Here is a 9448-nt window from a genome sequence, read left to right as displayed (position 1 = left end):
GATCTCTGGAAGTACCAGCCTATGCACACTCACAAATTTAACCTATTCCATATCCCAGCCACACAATAGTTAATTATTCCAGTTTCATTTTGTCTCTATTTTTCTTTTATCACTGTAGCATTTTTAAAGGAGCAGAACAATTAAATACATGTAGCAGAGGTTCAAGATTCACTGACAGCTGTTAGACTAGCAGCAGTTTTATCTTAATACAAGAAATGTGCAGTTAGTTCACTGGTTTAAATTAAGTGGGACTGAAAGGAATAGATGAATGAAAGCTAGTGATCAAAACTCTCTCTTAGATCATCATTTATTAGCAACCTCCATGTTTTTGTTTTCTACATTACCTCTAGCTACTAAGTTCCTAAATCTCTTTTGAAACACGTGACTTTAATTTTCCTGTAGCTGAAGTCACAGTCTAATAAACACTTGTATTTGGAAAAATTGGGGTGATGTATGAGGTAGAGGCACTGCAGGAACTGGGAGAAGTTCCCAAGAGTACCACAAGTTCAGGGGGTCCTTTTCTCAGTTGAAATGGGTTGCGTGATGACCCTGTAGCCTAAATGTTTTTCATTTGGGATGGTGCTTTTCAGCCTTTGGTTGGTCACAGATCAGAGCTGCAGCCTATAAAGGTGGGGAGTGAAGGCAGGCTGAGGGCTTACTTTGTGCTGGGACTTTCTGAACAGTAGGTAAAGAGCTGTTTTTTTCTTATATCAGGAAGAGAGCCCTGCCTTTGAAGGTAAGCTTGGCTGATTATTTTTAGGCATGTTTTGTGGTCTATTTAGGGCTGAAAACTGCAAAATATATTGAGTTTTTTGTTTGGGGGGTTGCACCCTAATTTGAACACTAATTCATTTTTCCTGTGGACAACATGGAAGTCTTATTTATCTGAGTGCCTAAGCCTCAAGGGAAGGTTTCTATTCCTTAATATCTTGTGTCTGCATTTAAAAGAAATAGATGACCTAGAGGGCAGCAGGATGCATGCATATGCTGCTGCCATGTCCTCCCTAGCCACCGTTTTATTTTCCAACTTCAGCTCAAAGGCTTTCTGAACCAAATGTGGCTTCTCTGAGGACTAATTTGCTAACTACCTCCGTTGTGTTCAATCCAGCTTGTCTTTGTCCTGACCTCTTGCAATAGAATAGAGAGTAAACAGTCACTTCCTAAACACCCATGCCAGTAATGACTGTACACATTATTACAGTCTGCAGTCTGTAGTTTATTCAGCCATTCCTTACACAAAAGTGATTTTTCATTATGCTCTTTTCAGAACATTTCCTGGTTTTACAGTCATCTTTTTACGTTTTCAGAACTGAAGCCAAGTGTAAAACATGATACCTGAGATGCAGGCAAACTACAGATTTATTCAGTAGGATCACGATACCCTCTGTCTTCTTGTTACTTGTCTCCTAATGACTCTTAGTATTTAGCTGGCTTGTTTGATCACTATTAAGCAGTGAGGTGACAGATCTACAAAATTACTCATTATAACTCCAAGATCCCATTACTGATTTAGCAACAGTCAGAGTTGTGGTGCTGGAGCAGGTTTTATGTTTTGATGGGGGGTATTCCCATGTGCATTAACTTGCATTTTTCTACACTGGTCAATAAAATGACTGATGAAAGTCACTCAGTCCCATGAAAAAATTCAGCTCCACAAGTGAACCTCAGTGCTTCTCTTGTGAATAATTTATCAGACTTCCAATCTTCTCAGATCCCTCCAATCTTATTTTCTGTGACCTATGTGGGAGAGAATGTTATTGCACTAGTGACTGTCAGAAATAAGAAATATAATTAAGTCTCTCTTTTTTAGGCTTGTTTTCTGTCTTGGTGAGGTAGATGTCAAGATAAAGAAGTTACAGTGAAAATAACAGTGGTTTTGTCTGGTTCAGCAGCATTCCTAAAACAGACAAGCCCCCTTTGTCCTTGTGGCTGCAGATATCATCTCCAAAAACCACTGTGCAATAACAGGGTGGCAGCAGGAAGAAACTGTCTGTGCAGCGGTGAGGGGTACTGGGAGACACCAATGGTGAGCAGGAATTGTGCGCTGCCTAGTGCAGAAGCAGTGAGTTGCAAAACAGCCATCATACCAGTCTGGTCCTTTGGAGAACTGCTGCCCATCTCTGTGCTTTTGGGTAGGCTTTTGCTGCGTTTCTCTGATACGTAAGACCTAGAAAGCTACTATGCTTTATCTTTGAATGGTATTTGTATACAAAGCATGTGTGAAGAGTTGGGTATAGGGTGAGTTCTGTTCAGTCAGACTCACCATTTTGGTTACAGACAGTTAAAATCCAGTGTCTTGCGCATCAGAGCTCAGGAAAGGGCTGTTCAGGAATCTACTGTTAAAGGCACCTCTGAAATTCTCTTCCACCACTTCAAATGAAGTATGGTTCATTAAAAATTTTAAAATTAGTCTGGAAGAAACACTTTTAAAATGTGATTAAGATGTTTCACCAGTTCTGGAACAATGTTTTGATTTATTTCATATTAAGGCTCCATTTCTGTAAAAACTTATTTTGTCTATATAAAAAATATGTTCAGAAACTTGAGAACTAGACTACAGCATTTGTTTTCTGGAATTAAAATACCCTTATCAGTCTGTCACAACTTTCTGACAGCTTTTTTTTTTTTTTTTAACCAGGAGACACTGAAATAGGGTTTCTATTTCAAAATGGAAAGGAGAAAATCAAAATGGCAAAATCATCTTTGTCTCAGCTCACTTCTATAGGTGGAAATTCCTGGCATAGCTTTTGAGCTCCTGCTGAGGATATAGTCTACAATTTGAGTTTTACATGGTACAAAAATATTGCCAAGATTTAAGGACACTAAAAAAAGCAATTTATCACATTCTGTTTCCTTAGAAAAGATTTGGGCAAATGATGGTAAAATGTTGTATTTAAAAAAAAAAAAAAAACAACAAAACAAAAGCATCATCTAATTATAATATCAAGGGGAAATAAGTTTTAGAAGATCTGGTCACCAAGGAGATATCAGATTTAAACTCTGAGATTAGTAATGTTGTAGCTGCTCTTTGGCATTTTTCTTCGAGCTACTGTGACTGAACTGTTTCAAACAATGAAAGCTATATCTCTCTGTGGACCTCAACTTACTAACAACCTCTCTGGACTTAGGATGTTTGAAATAAGTTCAAAACTAAGCTAAAACAGCAGAGGCAGAGCCCTGATCTTTGGGACTGAGGAATAGCATCCAGCAGGCAGGGATATGTTTGCTGGGGTGCCGGTAACCCTGGGCTCATCTACTGCTCCTAATAGCTTTCTGCCTGCGCCACTGTCCTGCTGTCATCCCACTGCTTTACTCCAACATTACAAGTGGTGTTAGATAGACAATCTTTAGTGTGCTCTCCTGTCCACCATGCCAGTTTTCTGTAATTAAACCAACCAACCAAAACTTCTATAGGAGGGTATTTCAGGCTATTGTAATTAGAAAAAGTATTTATGAAGGCTGAAGTGCTGAAATACATTAAGGCACAGAAGGCCGCATGGAGATAACCACAGGAAGGGCTCTTCCATTCTCTGCTGGTGCCGAAAAATAAAAAAGGGAATGATTGTAAAATGCCTCATCCCCAATATTAGCTGATATATATATATACATATATATCTCTTTGTGTAGGGGTTTTCCCTACACTAGGATAATATAATATTATTTGAGATATATTTCAAGCTCCACTTTATAAAGTTAATTAAAAGACATTAAACACTAGAGTCAAAGGAAGTTTTAATTCTTTTTAATCATTGTTTCATAGTAGCTTGTAATATGCTTGAATGTTCCTATAAACAATTAAAATTTTATTCCAAGATTGTTTATCAAAACTGTGTATGATCATTCTGATTAGAACAAAAACTGGAACTTGATAAACTGTATGAAGTTATATGATGTGGTTGCCTGTAACAGCAAACAGTAGAATCTGATGCCTCAGGAGCTTCCTTGAAATCTAGTATCCCATGTCCCTAAATTTATCTTGTACTTCACATTGAATTTGTTTTTCAAGTGCTGCCTTGTTATTTATTTTAAAGGCTTTCCGAAGTGTCAAGCACTTTCTTTTGTCTGGACATCTAAACAAAGTGTTGTCACCAGCAAATACTGATATGGCTGTTTAGCCCTTTTCCAAACAATCTCTCTTATTAATTGCAGCTTCAGAAATAGCTCAGCAATATTTCATTATGAGTTTCAAATTTAGGAGTAAGTTATATACTTTTTGCTGCAGCTTTGTCAAATCACTTTCTGAACTACATCAGAATATTCACTCTTCTTACATGATTCCTTTGTTTTCCTAATTGGTTCCTCAGGAAATAGTTTTTCAATTAAATACTTGGGCTTTCAAGTGAACTTATTTACAAAATGGTCTTCATCATCCATTGTTTAACACTGTTGATGCATTACAATAGACTAGAGAAGAACAATTTTCCTTAACAAAAGCTCTGCTAGCTTGGCCTCATAATGTTCTTATTTTGGTGATTTTGTACTTTTGTCATAATGAGTTGTTCCAAAAACTTTTCTGAGGATTTGTAGCTTGTAACTGAGAATTCCCCTGTTTCTCTTTTTGGAAGGAAAGGGCAGTGTTTGCTACCCTGCAATTCTGTATTTTTTAATGAACTATTCTGTATTCTTTGTTAGAAACAGCAGCTATGCTTCTAAGAGATCTCCTGGAGGGATGCCATCAGTCAGGTGACATGCTGCTCTTTAATTTATCAGTTTAATTTTCCTACTCTTCTTATTTTGACAGCTCAGCCTGACATAGCATGCTCTTTATTTCCTGATAAGGGTAGGGCTTGGATAGGTATCTTGACTGTATTTTCTGTGGTGAAGACTGATACTGAATCTATGGTGTGCTGTAATGCTGTTTCTAATGTTTATAACTTAACTTCTTTCAGCCTGTCTTCATCTGTGGTTTATAGTCAGGTTCTCTATTATTCTGTCTAATTCAGATTTGCACATAGGTTTCTAAAAAATCATGGCCATATTTTACACCATCAGGAAATGTAGTTAAGAGGTTTCTGCTTTGAAGCCGTTGGCCTCAGTGTATGGACACTCAAGGGCTTCTTTATCAATATGGGCAATATGCCTGCTCTTATTCAATTCCCTCCCCTAACAGCCTGGTCTGCAACTGCAACTTGTCTCTCTCCATTTCATTCCCAGTTTAAGAGCTGTCCTCTCTGAGACAAGGAGCTACCCTGGTGTTTCTGACATCTCTTGCAGGTGTGTGTCTGACCAAAGCTCTCCCTTGGCTCCTGTCAGTTTCACTCGCTCTAGATCTAAGTAATGCCCTGGAACATGTAAACACTCTGTGCCAGCAATCTAGTTGCACTTTGGTTTAAGGTGAAGACTGTTTTTCTGTCTAGGCTCTCCTCATGTACCTCGCTTAATGTCTAACAGACTTAAACCTTCTCCTGTACACCATCTGCCCACATGCCCACTGGTTCTTTGCAGGATACCTGGTGTAACTTATCTGGTTCCTGACTCTGGAAGCAAAAACCTGGTTGGGGGCATACTGGGTCAAAGCATTTGCCTCAGCAATCTGAACTTAGCTTCCAAGACCTCCATATCTTACTTTTCCTGATACATTATGCTCATGTTTTAGTTGCTCTGAAACATGTTTTAAGTGCTGTCTTTATTTGAAATGTGGTCGTATTACTCAATATCAAAGATTTAAATGAATAACATATTAATAAAGAGTTGCCTCTCTGTTTCAAAAAGTCTAAATAGAAAAGCGATTGTACAAAGAGCATTTTTAATGGGAAAGTCAGTTTTATGTTATGCCCATAGCCTATGTGAAAACAAGATGGCATCATTTCCTGCAAAACCTATTACTGTATAGGGAGATTGTCACTTATCCCAACACAGGCTGTGCAAAGATCAATGTTTACCCTTCTCTGAATCGCATATAAAACAAATGATGTGAAAAGAAGATTCACCATCTATTTAAAAACACTGGTTTCTATTTTGGACATAACATGTAAAATTTCTGTTTAGCAATTTCAGTTAATTGTTAGATTAACATTTTTGGGAACAGATTGCAAACTTCAAAATGGAAAAGATCATTTTAGGGAGGGAACCAAGGCAGCTGTCAGTGAGCAAAAATTAACATAAATTTGCATAACAGATGTACAGTAAGGTGTCTATGACAGACAATCGCTGAATATTAATGATACAGACCACGACATCATTTGCGTAAATGCTGTCTGCTGGGTATTGAAGCTGCTGCGCTATTTGCAGAAGACAAAGGAGCACAGAGCTGAACAGATGCACCAAATACATCGATGCATCTTAATTTATGACATCCTCATGAAAGACCTTGTGGTGCGATTTCGGGTTTTATTACAAATAATTTGGAGATAAAGGAACTAAGTAATTATCTTTTCCACTACAGTCAGTTCTTTCAAAGGGGAGGGAAGCTTACTTGTGACAGCCATTGTGATGATTTTTTTTTTGTGGAAAACCTCTTTACAGAAAAAAAAAATACCCCTATTATAAAAAGTCAAATATTCATCATCATTAAAAGATTAGTGCATATTAGCGTGCTTCATGGGACTTGCCACCTAACGTACCATCACCAGTACAACTGGAGTCCTCCAACAGACAATGCATTTCAAAGTCTCTGCAAGGGGTAAAACTGGAGGAAAAAGAGATAATATAGACTGCTTAAAAAAACCCTAACCTATAATGATGTTTTAGGTGAATGTTAACCAGAGTTCACCCTTAATCTTGCATGCCCTTAATCCTTGTACTAAGCTCCTGGTACAACTGGAACCACTCAAAGATTTGGAAATGTGTTCCATAGAGAATATTCTTACTCCAGTATTTCTGCAGCTGGAGAAACTGATGTAAGTCTTATGCTGATAGCAGGAAAAAGCAAACTATTTGGATCCCTGACTGTATAATGCAGTAAAGTGAGGAATGGATAAATATAAAAAATAACCCAAAATTAGACTTGTAAACTATGTATATAGAAAATCATGCAAGGCAGGGGATACTTTGCTATTAATTTATTTGGCTCTTAATGAATTCCTCTCCAAACCCATGCCTACCATAAGGAAATGAATTGCTGACATGATGGATCTATTGGTAGCACATATAGAGTGTATAGCTTATGTGTGTAGTGTTGAATTTCCTTCTTGTCAGCTAATCAGCAGCAACCAGATTTTTATTTCAAGGGATTTCCTTTTCCCATTTGAACAGAGAATACAGCCCAGTAATCACTCTGCAGAGGCACTGTGTGAGCTGTTGTTTCCACCTGCTTTTTCCTTAGAATCTCTATCAAAGCCTTAATCCATTAACCTGATAAAATCCTTTCAAGGTCCTGTAGGGTCCATTGTGAAATTGTTCATCTGAATGGATTGTGAAATAACATGAAAGTTACCATGTCCCAAAAAGAGCCATATGGTGATTATTTTAATGGAAGCTTACTGTATGCCCAGAAGGCAGTTAACATGTTATTTCACATTTTGTGTGAAAGAATGGAATAACTGCAATCTGACGCTCTTCTGTCCAATTTTGCACCCAATGTCTCTTACAGAAATGCAGCTTTGTTCTGTGTTTCAGTACACTAACAGCAGGTGATAAGCTGATGCCCAGATATGCTAACAAGAGTTAATGCTCACAATCCCCACCCTTTCAGCCTTTCTCTTGAATCCCCATTCTAACTTCACTTGGGGAAAGAATGGAGGGCTGAATGAGGAAGGACCATGTCCAAGGTGCACAGAACAAGGATGAGCTACAGGCATTCTTTGATGTGATGAAGATCATCAGTTGTGCTATATTGTCTCAAGTAATAACACAGAAAAGGTCTTGCTGATCATGAGTGGTTTGGCATTGTTTAGGTGATGTGAGGTTTTGTACAAGGGTAAGCAAGCAAGCAAGCTGCTGCAATTCCCTACAATAACTTCCGAGCCTTGTTGACCAGATTCAGACAATGCTGACAGAAGAGAGGAGCCTTGAAGACAGCTCAGGCAGCACTGAAGTCTCTTCCCTTGCTATGAGAACTAGTTTAGGACTCTTCCTCCTTGTAGGACTACAATTTTCTGTTCACTTTGTGAGTAGCCATCTGACAGGGTTCTTTGTGCAACAATTTCGCCCATCGGTAGCTTGCGATGCTTCTCATCTTGCTCATGAGGAATGGAGATGCTGTAGGGATATGGGTCACATGAAATCACATGAGGCAGGGGAAAACAAGGTTATTACAAGGGGGATGTTGCGGGAAACCTTAAAGGGTGGCATTGGGATGTATTCCAGCTGTTTGAATGCTTCAAGGAGAAACCAAGCTTAGCATTTTCTTCTTCATACCGTCTGTAACCATTTGGTCTCAATCGCGCTCATACTTATTTCTCATGTGGCTGTTCTTTTGCTTTCCTGCATGGTTCAAAACCAGCAGTGAACGTACCTGTGCTGAGTCATTTAGGACACTAAAGGGGACTAAAGGGGAACAGTTGCAACCAGTTTCTCCAGCTGATAGGCTTGTCTTAAAGTGGGTGCTTACATCTCCTGTAGCTGTCTTAGAAGAAAGCGGCAGCCACAGCTGACTTTAGCCAGAAGCAGTGTCCTATGTATGTATTACATATTGAGGGATATGTACTTTAATTATTGAAGGATAATTTAATTACATTATTGAGGGATAAACTACTGCTCTTCCACTGAAGCCTCCAGGCAGCTCTGCTGATCTGCTGGCTCCCCTTTGTGGCTGGAGGGGCAGCCTGGGAGCAAGGACTTTCTGACCTCTAAAGGGAGGTGGCTTGGAAGTGTCAGCACCCTCATGTGAAATGACAATTCAGAGGGTGCTTTCGGGACTGAAAACAGATTTGGGAACCCAGCTTTTCCAGAAGATGCATTTAAGGTGCTGAAGGTCTTTTCTGGATCTGGCTCTCTAATTCATTAAGCACAAATGAAGTTAAATATGACAAATTACTATTCTTTCAGCAAACGTAGAAGCTGTTAAGAAATAATGCAAGTAATTTAATGTAAAGTTGAAAGCTTATCTCCAAAAGAAAATTATCTGTTCTGACTGAAAAAAACAGCCATGATACTGGGCATTGTGGGAGTTTGGAAAGAGCTCAAGCCCATGTTCAAGCCATGGAAAAGAGTGGATGATGGTTGTTTGTAACTTTTATTTAATGTTTTTCCTTCATATTTGGGTTTTAGTGAAAAAAATCTCATTCAACCCCAGTTGCCGCCTCAAGAAAATGTCCAGCATGCCTTTTTCCTTACGATTTAGCAAGTAAGCATGGGAGGACAACAAAGCAGTGAGAGGAACTGCTCTGCATCTGGCTAGGAAGTCCAGTTCTGGTAGCATTTGCAAATGGCTGTATTGTCATGGGGCATAATAGGGCTTCTTTGGTGCCTGCCAAAGGGGTCCCAAAACCTGTACATCCTGTCACTGTCCATTTGCCAGCATAACATGAAAACACTTGGCAAATAAAACATGAGAAGCTTCAGAGCT

At 38.9% G+C, this 9448-nt stretch overlaps 1 long non-coding RNA gene across 1 annotated transcript; it reads left to right on the top strand.

The window, feature by feature from the left end:
• Positions 1-555: 555 nt before the first annotated feature.
• Positions 556-5464, top strand: LOC134172836 (uncharacterized). Its single transcript, XR_009968033.1, has 4 exons — positions 556-736; positions 4032-4197; positions 4633-4683; positions 5155-5464. It is a non-coding gene; the product is annotated as an uncharacterized LOC134172836 (long non-coding RNA).
• Positions 5465-9448: the final 3984 nt, after the last annotated feature.

Source organism: Pezoporus occidentalis, unplaced genomic scaffold, assembly GCF_034315485.1.
Source record: "Pezoporus occidentalis ecotype Australia unplaced genomic scaffold, CSIRO_AGI_Poc_V1 ctg48, whole genome shotgun sequence".
Taxonomy (NCBI): Eukaryota; Metazoa; Chordata; class Aves; order Psittaciformes; family Psittacidae; genus Pezoporus; species Pezoporus occidentalis.
Note: the sequence above shows the minus strand (reverse complement) of the source record. Positions and strands in the feature narration are given on the sequence as shown.